Here is a 15,085-nt window from a genome sequence, read left to right on the forward strand (position 1 = left end):
TCACTTGGTGAGGTGTGTGCACTAAATTTCGTAGTTAAGAGTGAGTTTTAGATAAGAAAAAGTGTGTGATTAGAAGTGATAATAATAAGTGAGTGAACCATAAGTAAACACACAAGTACGCGTGAGTTAAGGAAAAACGGCTTGAACTGACGTGAACCGTTTACTACCGATTGAGTGCACCACTTGAACTGTAAGGATCGAAGACAGCCTAAGAGAGGGAGCGAATTAGGTTGATTAAAAACCTAATTAAGTTATGGGCTCTTTTTGCTCAATATGAAATTTACCCTCTTTTCTAAGTGATCACACAATGAATCAATTAATGAATGAACAAAATCACTTGAGAGAAGTAGAGGAGATAAGCAATGTAAAGATCACAAACGTAACAATAAGTAAATAAAAAGAATAGAATTGCAAACCAATTAACTACCCAACTCCTCTTGAGCTTGTAGATTAATTCAAACAAGATTCTTCAAGTTGATGAATTACAATCACTCTTGTGTACAAAGGAAGGTTCACCTCCTCCTTGCCCCGAACTCCACTCGGTCAAGTTAGGAAGTTTTACTATCCCTCAAGACAACCCTCACAGAGCTACACTCATGAAGTATTCACTCACAATTGAAAAGCTTACAATGAACCTCACACCACTAAGACTACAAATCTTCCTTGGAGAGTGTTTTCTCACTAAAACTATTCTAGATATTTTGTATCTTCAGTGTGCAAAAGTTGTTTGAAGTATCTGACCAACCACTATTTATATAGGACCAAGAAAGTGCCTCATTAATGCTTCCAACGGATAGAAAGTAGCTGAAGAGTCAACTGGCCGTTGGAGTATCGGACGTCCGGTACATCCGAAGCATGCGTCCGACAGCAGGCAGTGAGTTTGAAAAATCTTCTTCAATTTTATCGGACGTTCGGTGCTTGCGTTCGAAAGCAGACAACGAGTTAGAAGGAATATTTCAATTCTATCGGATGTCCGGTATTGTCTTTGTGAGCGTCCGACAGCTTTCGTCGAGTTTGAACGAACCTATCGGACGTCCGATGCTTGCGTCCGATCGAGGTCAGTGAGTTAGGGAGAATATCTTATTTCCTTCGGATGTCCGGTGGTGGAATTCTTCATGCGTCCGAAGTTGCGCATTGATTATCAAACGTCTGATCCAAGCGTCCGACAGCTTTCAGCAGCCTTTGTCCCTTTCAATGCACTTGATCTTTGAATCGGATTTGCTTCATAACTGAAAGTATTTCTTGAAAAGATATTAGTATTATCCATTGTTTTGTAAACATCAAAAGTTAGGACCAAGGTCAACATGAACACTACTTTATTACCTTAATCTTCTTATTATTAATTGAGCAAAATCAGCCCTAAAATATCTCCTAAAGCAGCCGAAATTTTGGACTAAAGAAATTTATAAAAGTAAAGCAAAATTTTTCCCCAAACTTTAGCAAAATTTATAAAAGTAAAGCAAGTTCAAGCATGATAGCTTCCCAAAGCCCCTTGTAAGTGAGAAACAAACCACTTTTTCCCCAAATTTTCAGCACCCAAAGTCTTCCAAGCACCAAAAGGAAAGGTTAATTGGTTTAGTTTCGTCGATTCCGCTCAAACAAGCTTGATTCAAGGTGGAAGTTGCTAGTTTCTCTCTCTTTTTTTTTCTCTCTTGAAGCTCGGCCAACAAGAAGGATACGAGACCCTGAAATTTTACTTGTCTTTATAACCCTTATGTGAACTCACTTACCTTTGATTCTTGGTTGCTTTAATGGTTGAATTTGAGTCAAAGGAGTGAATTTTGTTAAGAAAAGTTTCATAATCTCAAGTTGTTAGAAAATCTAGAAATTTTCGCAGGAGGCTCTACGCAGCTTTGGAAAATTGGCTTTAACTTCGTATAGGAAAGTCAGAATTGAGTTCCATTTGTTGCATTTGAAACTAGACTCATAGATCTTCCTACGGTGTAAACTTCAAAGTTTGATTCAATCTCTATAAATTCCAGAAAATTGGCAAAGTTGACTGAAAATTCTGCCTGGCACAAGTAACAATAGGAATGTTATAGTAGCTTATGACCCAATTTGGACCAACTTATGAACTGAATCTCTTTGAGGTGTCTTCTAAAGATTATTTGTATTTGAAGTATAGTTTTTAACAGGCCAAGTTGTATGAATTTTTTATATTTATAACTCAAGTTATGATTTTTCTAAAGGAAGGGCATAAGTTAGGGGATTTTTGTGCATACTAGGATTTTTGGTGTGTTTTTTGTGCATTTTGGCCATGTGATCACTTGGTGAGGTGTGTGCACTAAATTTCGTAGTTAAGAGTGAGTTTTAGATAAGAAAAAGTGTGTGATTAGAAGTGATAATAATAAGTGAGTGAACCATAAGTAAACACACAAGTACGCGTGAGTTAAGGAAAAACGGCTTGAACTGACGTGAACCGTTTACTACCGATTGAGTGCACCACTTGAACTGTAAGGATCGAAGACAGCCTAAGAGGGAGCGAATTAGGTTGATTAAAAACCTAATTAAGTTATGGGCTCTTTTTGCTCAATATGAAATTTACCCTCTTTTCTAAGTGATCACACAATGAATCAATTAATGAATGAACAAAATCACTTGAGAGAAGTAGAGGAGATAAGCAATGTAAAGATCACAAACGTAACAATAAGTAAATAAAAAGAAAAGAATTGCAAACCAATTAACTACCCAACTCCTCTTGAGCTTGTAGATTAATTCAAACAAGATTCTTCAAGTTGATGAATTACAATCACTCTTGTGTACAAAGGAAGGTTCACCTCCTCCTTGCCCCGAACTCCACTCGGTCAAGTTAGGAAGTTTTACTATCCCTCAAGACAACCCTCACAGAGCTACACTCATGAAGTATTCACTCACAATTGAAAAGCTTACAATGAACCTCACACCACTAAGACTACAAATCTTCCTTGGAGAGTGTTTTCTCACTAAAACTATTCTAGATATTTTGTATCTTCAGTGTGCAAAAGTTGTTTGAAGTATCTGACCAACCACTATTTATATAGGACCAAGAAAGTGCCTCATTAATGCTTCCAACGGATAGAAAGTAGCTGAAGAGTCAACTGGCCGTTGGAGTATCGGACGTCCGGTACATCCGAAGCATGCGTCCGACAGCAGGCAGTGAGTTTGAAAAATCTTCTTCAATTTTATCGGACGTTCGGTGCTTGCGTTCGAAAGCAGACAATGAGTTAGAAGGAATATTTCAATTCTATCGGATGTCCGGTATTGTCTTTGTGAGCGTCCGACAGCTTTCGTCGAGTTTGAACGAACCTATCGGACGTCCGATGCTTGCGTCCGATCGAGGTCAGTGAGTTAGGGAGAATATCTTATTTCCTTCGGACGTCCGGTGGTGGAATTCTTCATGCGTCCGAAGTTGCGCAATGATTATCAAACGTCTGATCCAAGCGTCCGACAGCTTTCAGCAGCCTTTGTCCCTTTCAATGCACTTGATCTTTGAATCGGATTTGCTTCATAACTGAAAATATTTCTTGAAAAGATATTAGTATTATCCATTGTTTTGTAAACATCAAAAGTTAGGACCAAGGTCAACATGAACACTACTTTATTACCTTAATCTCCTTATTATTAATTGAGCAAAATCAGCCCTAAAATATCTCCTAAAGCAGCCGAAATTTTGGACTAAAGAAAAGGAGAAAAGAAAAAAAATAAGAAGCCATCTTGAGTTGACACTTGTTGGCAATCCACGGAACTTTGACCAAATGATTTTCCTTCCTTCTTATCTTTCTTCTTGGCTCATTTTTCTTCATTTTCCTTCATGTTGGCCGAAATTCTTTGGAGAGAAAAACAAGAGTGTAGAAACCTTCCATGTCCACCTTGATCTTGCTTGTTTGAGTTGGAACCAAAAATCTAAACCGATTAAACTTCTCTTTTGGTGGTTGGAAAGCTTTGTGTGGTAAAAGTTTTGGAAGAAATAGGTATGGTTTTCACTTACAAGCAATTATTGAAAGGTATCATGGCTGTCTTTCCTTTTCTCTTCCTTAATCTTGTTTAAATTTGGATAGAAGCTTATGTTCTTGGCTTATTATGGTTAATGATTCAGTTTTGGATGATATAATGAAATGGTTAGTTAGGGTTTATATTTTCAGCCTTGATTATGGTTGCCTACCTAGTAATTAATGGTATTGAGCTAGTAATTGATGGTTTTGATGACATAGGACTTGATAGTATTGAGCTAGAATATAAATTATTAGAGTAGAAGTGAATTTCCAGCTTTGAGGATGAATCTGCCCTGTTTCTGACCTATATATTCGTCCATGATAGAGGCCGAATCTGTGAGGCCCCAGTCCGTCCGTAAGCTGAGATGAGGGTTATTCGTAAATCGGTGGGATGGAATTCGGGTTTTAAGGTTAAGGAGTAAAACCCTAACCTCGGTTAAGGTTGAAAACCCTAGTTTATTTTATTAGAAAGTTTAAGTGGGTTTTTTTTTTCTTTATCGCCCGCCTTTTCTACATTTTTCTTTACTAGAACTTTCCCCAGATAATTCTTATGAGTAAATATAGGTTTTAGATGATTTTTCTAGTATCGGTTAGTTTTTGAGAAATTAAGGATATATAACGGACGTGGGACCCGCTAGTGCGAAATGTTCGGAAAAATTCGGCCAATTAGGTTAAGTTCCGGACACTGGGTGAAATTTATCGGGTGTTAAGAGATAAGTAGAGGTTGTGATGTGATTGATGTGAGAGAGAAAAAGGATAGAGATGCTTTAAATGGAGTGACAAGTGTCACTATCTCATTGGTTGGACTTGTTGGACAACTATTCACTTTTTTGACTTTTTACCATTTAGTTAAAATATCTCAAAAACTTACCAAAAATTCACTCTTTCCTCCTCCCTCTTGGTCGGCCATCTTGAACAAAGAAGAAAGAAAACTCTTTCAATTTCTAGCTTCTATCTAGCTCAAATCTTCCAAAACAATCACATAAACTTGTTTCTACTCCATAAAATCTCTTCATTAGGTGTTATTTAGTAGTTTGGTGAAGTGTTTGGAGAAGCTAAGGTGTCAAGCAACTCTCTCTCTCTTGTTTTACTAGGTGAGTAATGAATGAACCTTCTCCTTCATCTAATGAAGCTTAATTGATGCCTAGTGATAGTTAAAGTGATGAATTTTGTGGTTATTTCTTGCTTTTGGATGAATTGATGAAGTTTTCAATTTATTGGTGATTTTTCTGGTTTAATATGATCATGATGGTGTGGCTATCTTTGATGATTGGAAATGATGTTTAATAACTCTAGTAGGTGTAAATGATTGATAATTGCAATCAATTTCTGTTTTGGAAGAAATTCTGGAAAATTAGGGTTCTTGGTTCTTCATTCTGTCCGAAATTTTTGGTCCTAGATAGAGGCCGAATTGGCCTTGGCTTAAAACATGAAAGTTGTAGGTATTGATGTTTTAAAGGTTCCTGTAAAATTTCAGGTCAATCGGAGTAGTGTAGAATGAGATAAGCCGAAATTACTATTGCTGTTCTGGGTTCATCAGGATGTTAGAACTGCGTCTGAAATGGGTTGTTTTGCCTGGAATTGTTTTGGATTTGGGTGTTGAGGTCTTCTGATGAAATGTAGCCCTGTTTTAAGCTTTCGGATGGCTTTGGAATTTCTGGATTTGGCCTTGTGTAGGCTGAGTTATGATGTTTGTACTAGAATACGGTTTGTGAACCTGTTTTGCGATTCTGGTATAGTGTCTTGCATTTTTGACCTTGTTACCTTCAAAACTGGACAAAGTTGCCTTCTTCAACATTGTAGCCCCTTAAGTCCTGAATATTTCTGTAAAATTTCAGGTCAAACGGATTAGCGTATTCTGAGTTATAGACAGAACACTCAGGCCTGTTTTAGACATTAGTTTGTGTACGTTTTGAATTTCAGCTTCTGACCGTGGGTTTTCCGTTTTGATCCCGTACGATCTGGGTGTCAACTCCTTCGTAAGAAATGTAGATCTTGGTCTCAGCTTCGAAACGGTATAAAGTGCGTCGAAATCCGAGTTCCGTAGCTTCCGTTATGACCAAAACAAGATTGATCGTCAGAACTGCCTTGTATCTGGACAGTTCTGACGGGTACTTTGGCACTCAATTTTCGTTCTGTTCTGAGTGGATTCAGGTCTTGGCCAAAACATCAAAGTTTTAGCCTTATGTCTCAGCTTTCTAATGCCTTTGGAATTTCCTGATTTGGACTTGTGAGCTAGAAGTTATGGTCCAGTAAACAGACCCTGTCTGTCATTCAAAGTGCAAACTTCTGGTACCGTTTTCCATGATTTCGACTTGTGTTGATTCGGATCTAGTTTAAGGTGTCTTCATGAGAATCGTAGGCCTTCCTCATAGCTTCGAAACGGTGTCTCGCTCACCTTGATCCGATATTCCTAGCCTAACCTTTGATCAAAACGGTTTGAGATGGCCGATTTGGCCGTTTCCGTTTGCCGTTCCGCGCGAGCGCGTGTGCCGATTTTTGCCGTTTTGCTTGTTTTGGATCTGTTAGTAGCCGTTTGTGATATAATGTGGTAAAATCTTCTATTTCAGACAGTGGTGAGCTAGGCGGAGCCGGTGGGGCCCACTACTAGCGAACACGCGCGAAGCGATTTTGCTTTAGTACTACTTTTGGTATTTTGAGTAAGTATTCAGGCCGCTCTTGTGTGTTCGTTGCTTATGTGTTTCGATTTGTATGAAGAGGGTACCTAGGCGAGGGTGTACTTTATCGCACTCGACCTAGACCCTAATCTGCGCACCTATCTATACATGGCTTGTGTATATGAGCAATTTTGGAACTAAAACCCTTGAGCTTGTGGCTCAGGGTAACTTTTGAATAATTTTGTGAAATTTGTGAGTTTGGGGCTGATCTCAATACCTCGAGGGACTATTCGAGCCGGTTAGGGCTTGGTCGAAGTCAGTCCAACTTGGATTGAGGTCACCAAGTTTGTGAATCCGGTTCACCGAGTTGTGAACCAAGTTTGTGACCCGAGCTTGTGACTCAAGCTCAAGTTTGTGATTTCGTTCGCCCGGGCAAGTTTGTGAGGTGACTGGCCAGTGAGGGTGATAAGGTGTCCGGTGGGTGTACAAGTGAAGTTCTACGGACCTTATTTATGGTCGACGGAGTGTCGACAGGAGATCACGCATGGCAAATGACTTGGCTTTGAAGCCATATGTATCCTTATCATGTGATGTTATTTTTCTGCTTTTGCTTTACTCCTACTGTGTAAATGTGGTTACGTGAAATTTACGTTTTTACCCCTGTTTACTTACTAAGCTTCTAGCTTACCCCGTTTCCTTTGTTTTCCTTAGCAGGGGACGACGCGGGGAACTTTGGGACTCTGCCGTTAGTATAGTTAGGTCTCGTTTGTAATAGTTGGACAGTTAGGATGTTTGTTTTTGTTTTGGTGGTTTGTATAAGGACCCTCCTTAGGGTCTACCTTCTACTGGTTGTTGTTATAGTATATTAGAGAGGTTTGACTTGATGCTTTTGAAGATGTGAATAGAACTTGTGGTGGTTGGATATATTATAGACAGTTCTCTTTTAGTTTACTATCATTTTATTAGTTTTGTGTTTCGAGTCCTGGCGCGAGCTAGGCAGGCGGCCCGCCGATACCCTTGGGTTCGCCCTTGGGAGAGGTGGGGTCGTCACAGGTGGTATGACTCAAAACATGAAAGTTGTAGGGAATGGAGTTAACAATCTTTCTGTAAAATTTCAGCTCAATTGGGAGCACTGTAGCATGTAAAATAACTAAAATACCCCTGACTGCCAAAAGCCCTATTTCACAGGCAGCTTTCTGATTTCTCTGAGATTCCACATTTTGACCTTGAAAATGCATGAACTGGGTGTTGATGTCTTCATAAGAAATGTAGCTCTCTGTCTTAACTTCGAAACGACATAAAATGTAACCTAATCCGATAAGCTTAGCTTCAGCTGTGACCAAAATGCCGGAAGATGTCAAACCTGTTACTTAGTTATTCTTCTTTAATACTAGTTCCAGTTTTGATTTTGATAGTTACATTACTAGAATTTCCTCGTATTGGGATGACATTGAACCTATTGAAGGGATATTGTGTTAAGATTGTTTATGTGTGAATTTGGGCTGAGTTGAGAAAAATAATGAAGTCATAAATGGTTGGAAAATAGCTAAATACAAAGGGCATGCTGCCCAAATTTTCACTCAAGGGTTAGGAATATGTACTCGCGACTTGAGCAAAGATTTGAAGTCGAATTGAACTTGGATTGTCTATGGTATTCGAGTTTTCTTTCGTAAAGGTATATAAGTTGAAATCTGGCTAAAACTCGTACCCTTGGAAAAATGAAAGTAGTGACCACTCTGAATATGTTTTCCTCGTCTTTTAGACTCAAATGTGAATTTCAAAGTTTTAATTGTTTCTTTAGCGACACCAAAAGAGCGAGCATGAATTTTCTAGAGTTTGATAAGTAACATGAATACGATCTAAATGAGTTTCATTTACTTGATTTTCTTGAAGTGAAACTCCTATGTTTCGAACCCTCGTTGATTTCAAGCTCTTAAATGATATTTTATCGCAGATTTGGACTCCAACCAAGGAGTTACACCTGAACTTGATTTTGAAAAGCACTAGACCTTTGGTGAGTGCTTCCAAATACATGATTGAACTTGATACTTGATTAAATTCTTTACCAACGTGATCAGATAAGATTTGCTTGGTTTGGTTGGGCAAGTATGTACTTTATCGCACTTGACCTAACTTAACTAATCACTTGATATCTCATTCATGCTTGTACAAGTGACTTGATTCGCATTGACCTGTACTTGTATTTGTACTTATGCTTGATTTGTAAGTGCTGAGCGACAGTATGTACCACACTCGATACGAGTGGGAGGTACCTCTCATTCCTGTCTCCGTACTTTTCTCTTGATTAAGTCTGTGACAGCCTCACCTCCCCCTAAGGCGAACCAGAGGGTTCGGCGGGCCGCCTGCCCAGCTCTCGCCAGGACTCAAAATTTCAAAACAATAAAACTAGATAAACCCAAAAGTGCACTATTCACAATATATCCAACGCCAAAAGGGTTCTATTTACAGTCCCAAAAGTAGCTGTTCAAACCACCAAAACAAAACAACCATCTTAACTGTCCAACTATTACAAGCAAACCTAACTACACTAGTGATTATGCCCAGGAGTTCCCCGCGTCGTCCCCTGCTAAGGAAAACAAAGGAAACGGGGTAAGCTATATGCTTAGTAAGTAAACAGGGGTAAAAGCGTAAATTTCACCTTTAGATAAGCAACTATTTCACAAAAGTGTCAAATCAAGTGCAAAAGTAACAATACAAAGGAAGGATACAGGTTGGCTCCAAAGTCAAGTCGTTTGCCATGCATGACCTCCTGCCGACACTCCGTCGACCATAAACAAGGTCCGTAGAACTCCACTTGTACACCCACCGAACACCTTATCACCCTCACTGGCCAGTCACCTCACAAACTTGCCCGGGCGAACGAAATCACAAACTTGAGCTTGAGTCACAAGCTCGGGTCACAAACTTGGTCCACATAATCGGTGAACCGGATTCACAAACTTGGTGACCTCAAACCAGGTTGGACTGACTTCGACCAAGCCCTAACCGGCTCGAATAGTCCATCCAGGTCATGAGATCGGGCCCCAAACTCACAAACTTCACAAAATTTTCTCAAAAGTCACCCTGAGCTACAAGCTCAAGGGGTTTAGTTCCAAAATGATTCATATACATATGCCATGTACAAATATGTGCGTAAAGTAGGGTTTAGGTCGAGTGCGATACAGTACACTCTTGCCTAGGTACCCTTTTCATACATATCGAAACACATAAGCAAATAACACACAAGTGGTACAAGAGCAAAATCACTTCGTGCGTGTTCGCTAGTAGTGGGCCCCACCGGCTCCGCCTAGCTCACCACTGTCTGAAATAGAAGATTGTATCTCATTATATCACCAACGGCCACTAACATACCCAAAACAAGCAAAACGGCAAAATCGGCACATGCAAGTGCGGAAACGGCAAAATGGGCGCACGCGCCCGCGCGGAACGGCAAACGAAAATGGCCAAGTCTGCCTTTTCAAACCGTTTTGATCAAAAGTTAGGCTAGGAATGTCGGATCAAGGTACATGAGGTACCGTTGCGAAGCTAAGAGGAAGGGGTACAATTTTAATGAAGACACCTAAATCCGGATCTGAACAGAAATAGGTCGAAAGTATGGAAAATCGTTCCAGAAATTTGCACTCTAGAGTAACGAACAGGATATGTTTACTGGACCATAACTCCCAGCTCACAAATCTAAATCAGGAAATTATAAAGGCATTAGAAAGCTGAGACATAAGGCTAAAACTTTGATGTTTTGTCCAAGACCTGAATCCATTCAGAACAGAACGAAAATTGAGTGCCAAAGTACCCGTCAGAACTGTCCAGATTCAAGGCAGTTCTGATGATCGATTTTGTTTTGGTCATAACAGGAGCTACGGAACTCGGATTTCGACGCACTTCATATCGTTTCGAAGCCAAAACCAAGATCTACATTTCTTATGAAGGAGTTGACACCCAGATCATACGGAATTAAAACGGAAAAATGCACGGACAGAGGCTGAAATTCAAAACGTACACAATTTCAGGGTACAAAACAGGTGCGAGTGTTTTGGTTATAACTCGAACTACACAGATCCGTTTGACCGGAAATTTTTCAGATATATTCAGGACATAAGAGGCTACAATATTACAGAAGGTCACTCAACCCAGTTTCGAGTGTAACTAGGTCAAACATGCAAGAAACTACACCAGAACTGGAAAAACAGATTCACAAAACGCATTCTAGCGGAAACATCATAAATCAGGCTATCCAAGTCCAAATCCAGAAATTCCAAAACCAACTGAAAGCTAAGAAATAGGGATACATATCATCAGAAGGCCTCAACAACTAATTCGGAAGCAATTCCAGCCAAAACAACCAATTACAGGCGCAATTCTTACATTCGGGTAAAACCAGAACAGCAATAGTAATTTCGACTTTTCTCACTCTACGCTCTTCCGATTGACCTGCAATTTTGTAGGCACCTCTAAAATGTCATTCCCTACAAAGTTCATGTTTTAATCCAAGGCCAATTTGGCCTCTAACATGGAGCACTAAAACCGGACAGAACAGGGTAGCTTGGTTTCCAAATTCTGAAATTGGCACCTTTACTCTATAAATTCATATCTAACAAGTGCTCTATCATCAAACCCACCAATTACTAGCTCAATAACATCAATTAAGAGGTAGATAACCATAATCATGGCTGAAAATATAAACCCTAGTTAAACATCCCAACATACCATTTAACCCATGAAATTTTCCCCATAAATCCATCAAAACTATAACTTTAAGCTTCTAGTTCACACATATAAGAGGTAAAGGGAAGTTTCTTACCAAATTCACCTTAATCCTTATATCAAGAAGCTGCCAAGACCTTCCTCTTCCCAAATCACTCCACCAAAACCCTTAAGCTTCCTTGGAGATCAACTTTTGTGGAGGAATTTGCGAGATTATCGGTTGAAACTCAAGATTGAGGCTTGAAATTGAGGTGCAAGGTGAAGTTTTTTCCTCTCTTGTTTTTCCTCTCAAGAATTTCGACCAAGACTAAGAAAAGGGGAAGAAATGAGGAAATTTTGGTCAAATTTCTGTTTTATGAAGGTTAAGACAAGTTGGTCAAAGTCCAACTTCCATAGATGCCTTGACACTTGTTTTCTTTCTAGCATTTTCTCTCATTTCTCTTGGTCAAATATTGTGGCTGATGTATGAGATATTTTGAGGGTCAATTATCTAAAATAAAATGAGAAGATTAAGGTAATAAAGTATGGGTCAAATGGTGTGTTTACCCGGTAACAAACGGTACCCGTCGGTTCGAGCCGATTTTCCTTAAATCACCCGTACTAGAGTTTTTTCTTCCTATTCACTAACTTTTTATTATTGCATCTAATCACATATTATTTCTCACCCAAAAGTCACTCTTAAACACCAAATTTGATCATTGCTCCGTACCGAAAAATCATCCGGCGAAAAATCGCGAAAACCCTAATTTGCACCAATCTTGAAAACGAAGAGTGAAACCCTACTTTCTAGGTTCATTTGCACTTATTGAGGAATGATTGAGTAGTAGGGTCATAGTAAAATAATAATTTTCAAATAAAATGGTCTTTTAAGAAAAGTGGGATGAATTTTACAATTCCATAGAATAAAATTAGGGTTTTGAGTTAAATATGAGGGATTTAAACATAACCTGCTAGTCACAAGTAAACTAGGGTTTTAAAGTACAAGTAAGGTTTCTAGTCTTTTTTTAAAATAACACAATGTTTTAAGACAAAATAAAATAAAGAAACTGTCATCCTTTCTTTGAGATTAAACAAAAATAGTATCCTAAAATTTGGGGTATCACAAAGTCGATTGGTCATCGACTATAGTGACTACTTGGGAACTCAAACCCCACTGGCTAGTTAATCGAGTCGAGCCGGCAAGGGCTTGGTCGATTAGATAACGAACCATGGGTCTCTTGTTTTGTCGAGTGGAGTGATACCTCCTCGACTAATCAGTATACTCGAGTATTACCGCCAGTGTTTAGTTGGTGTTCGGGCCCGGTAAGGGGGTTGAATAGTGGATGGATTGGTGTTAAGCGAAGCACTACTGGATTGGTTACTTTACTTGAAAATTGACGAAGTGTCAACTAATACTTGATCAAGCTCTGGTGAAGCAACGGGAAATTGGCTCCTAAGAGCCATCTGTATCCTTATACTCTGATTGTTATTCGTAGTGTTCTTGTTTCTTTTAGAAAAGAATTTTACACTCGCTCATTTTGAGATTTGCTTCTTGAAGTGTTATTGCTCACTTTTATGGACTGGTTATGCTCACTATTTTGCTATGTTGAGACTTGTACTTTTAAATAATGGTCAACTTGCTAGTTGGAACCTCACTGGGCTTTTAACTCATTCCACGCCATTTGTTTTCCTTACAGGGGATACGAATGAGGCATGAGACTGGTACAGGCTAGTATAGTCTAGTTTTTGAAAATTTTGCGATTGTACTCGCACTAGTCGCTCAATTAGGGTTGAATGTATTAAAATTTAAATCTTTTATTTGGGATTGTATGGATGTTTAAGATAGAAATGAATGTATTTGTATGTTCCAAACTTGGGAACTCTTATTTCTTTTATTCTTTAGGTTGCACCCTATTTTCTTTACGTGATTGAGTGAGTCCTGGCGAGAGGTGGGCAGGCAGTCCGCTAAACCCTGGGGTACGCCATAGGGGGAGGTAGGGTCATCACAAAGGAAATGGAGCAAAATGGAAGCCAAGAGAAAGGTAAGAAGAAAGAAAATTGGTTTAGTCAAAGTTGGGTAGATTTCCGCCAAGTGTCGCTGCATGGTTAAATCTCAAAATTTTTCTTCTTTTTCTCTTTCTTTTGGTCAAAATTTTCGGCCACCTCTAGGATATTTTAGGCTTGATATTTCTGAAATAAAAGTAAGGAGATTAAGCTAATAAAGCTGTGAGACCCCGAAAATTTTCTTATTTCTAGACATTTTATTTTAGGCTTTTCGGCTTAGTTTTAGTGTTTTCTTTAAGATGTTAAAATTTTGAGGGATTTTATGAGAAAATATGAATTTTGCATCATTTTTAGGATATAAGTTATTTTCTGTGTTTTCAGGTGTATATAGTGGTTGTGGGATCCACTAGGGTGATCGGTGCCGTAAAAATGTAGTTGGGGAAAAATTTATATGCGGAGACTTTATTACCTTGTGTTATGAGTTAATTAGAGGTTAGCTAGTGTAATTAAGCATTGCAAGACAATGAATTAAGATAAGCTTGGCAAGGCCACTTGTTGCAATTCCATTGGAGGTTAGAATTTTGACTTGTCTTACACCTTTACTAAATTAAAAATTGACCAAATTTCCTCTTCATTTTCCACCTTCTTGGCCGGCCAACTAGAGAGAAAAGAGGAGAGAAACTTCTTCAATTTTCCTTCTATTCCTTGCCTCAATCTTAACATCTAACCGTTTATTTCTTGAATTCCTCCATAAAACCTTCTTGCTAGGAGTGATTGAAGTGCTTGGTGGTTTTTGTTTGAAGGGAGAGACCTCCATCTACCTTGTATCTAGTCTTTGTAAGGTAAGTGAGTAAGAATTTGTTTCTTTGTTGTTGATAAGATGAAATTGGAAGGTGATAGTGATTAAAGATGCCATTTTGTGGATTATTTCATGACTTATGGATGGGTTATGTCAATTTTCTATTTATTGAGGAATTTTCTGTTTTATATGATCCCTTATGATTGAATAAGGTGTGATGGTTTTATATTGTATGATTTAGAGCTTATAAGTGTTAGTAGTGGTTGATTGCGGAAAATTTCTGCATTGGTGAGCAATTTTGGTTTTAGGGTTTGGTGAGTTGGGGCTTTTCTATTTATGGCTTTCATACCACTAATTGATGTGTACTTGAGCTTATTGTGACTCAAATAAGGTGTATGGACTAGTTTATGATACATAAGTGCATTTGTATGAGTTGGATGTTGTTGGTTAGGTTGAGAATGTGAAGAAATTGTGGGGAAATGCCGCCCAATTGGTTAGAAATGTGGGTGCCCTTGATTTGAGAAGGATTTGAATAGAAATGGAAGAATCTTGGAGTTGTTTACATTCCGCACCTTTGTCACCCCGTTTCACTTTTGTATATTGTACTAGTAATTCATTATCAAGACGTTGATTCGTGTTTGAGTCTCAAATATGTTCTCTTGCTTGTTTTTAGGTCGTACCGGTGGTCCGGGGCCTACGTCCGACGCGAACGTGTGAATTACTTGATTGCTTGGTGAGTGTATCATTGAATGGTTGAATGTACTTGGTATGTGGTATGTGACTTGAATGACTTGAATAGGTCAAGGGTGTACTTTATCGCTCTTGACCACTTACTTGCATTATTGTTACTGTTGGACTATGAAATTTCATGTGTATATGGTTTGACATCTGCTAGGGCTATGCCGTATTATCATTGTGAAATCTGAGCTCTTTCCCTTAGGCCGTTATTCGAGTCGTGCCGGCGAGGGCTTGGACGAATCGTTAACGAGCCT

This window comes from Coffea eugenioides, chromosome 5, assembly GCF_003713205.1.
Source record: "Coffea eugenioides isolate CCC68of chromosome 5, Ceug_1.0, whole genome shotgun sequence".
Taxonomy (NCBI): domain Eukaryota; kingdom Viridiplantae; phylum Streptophyta; class Magnoliopsida; order Gentianales; family Rubiaceae; genus Coffea; species Coffea eugenioides.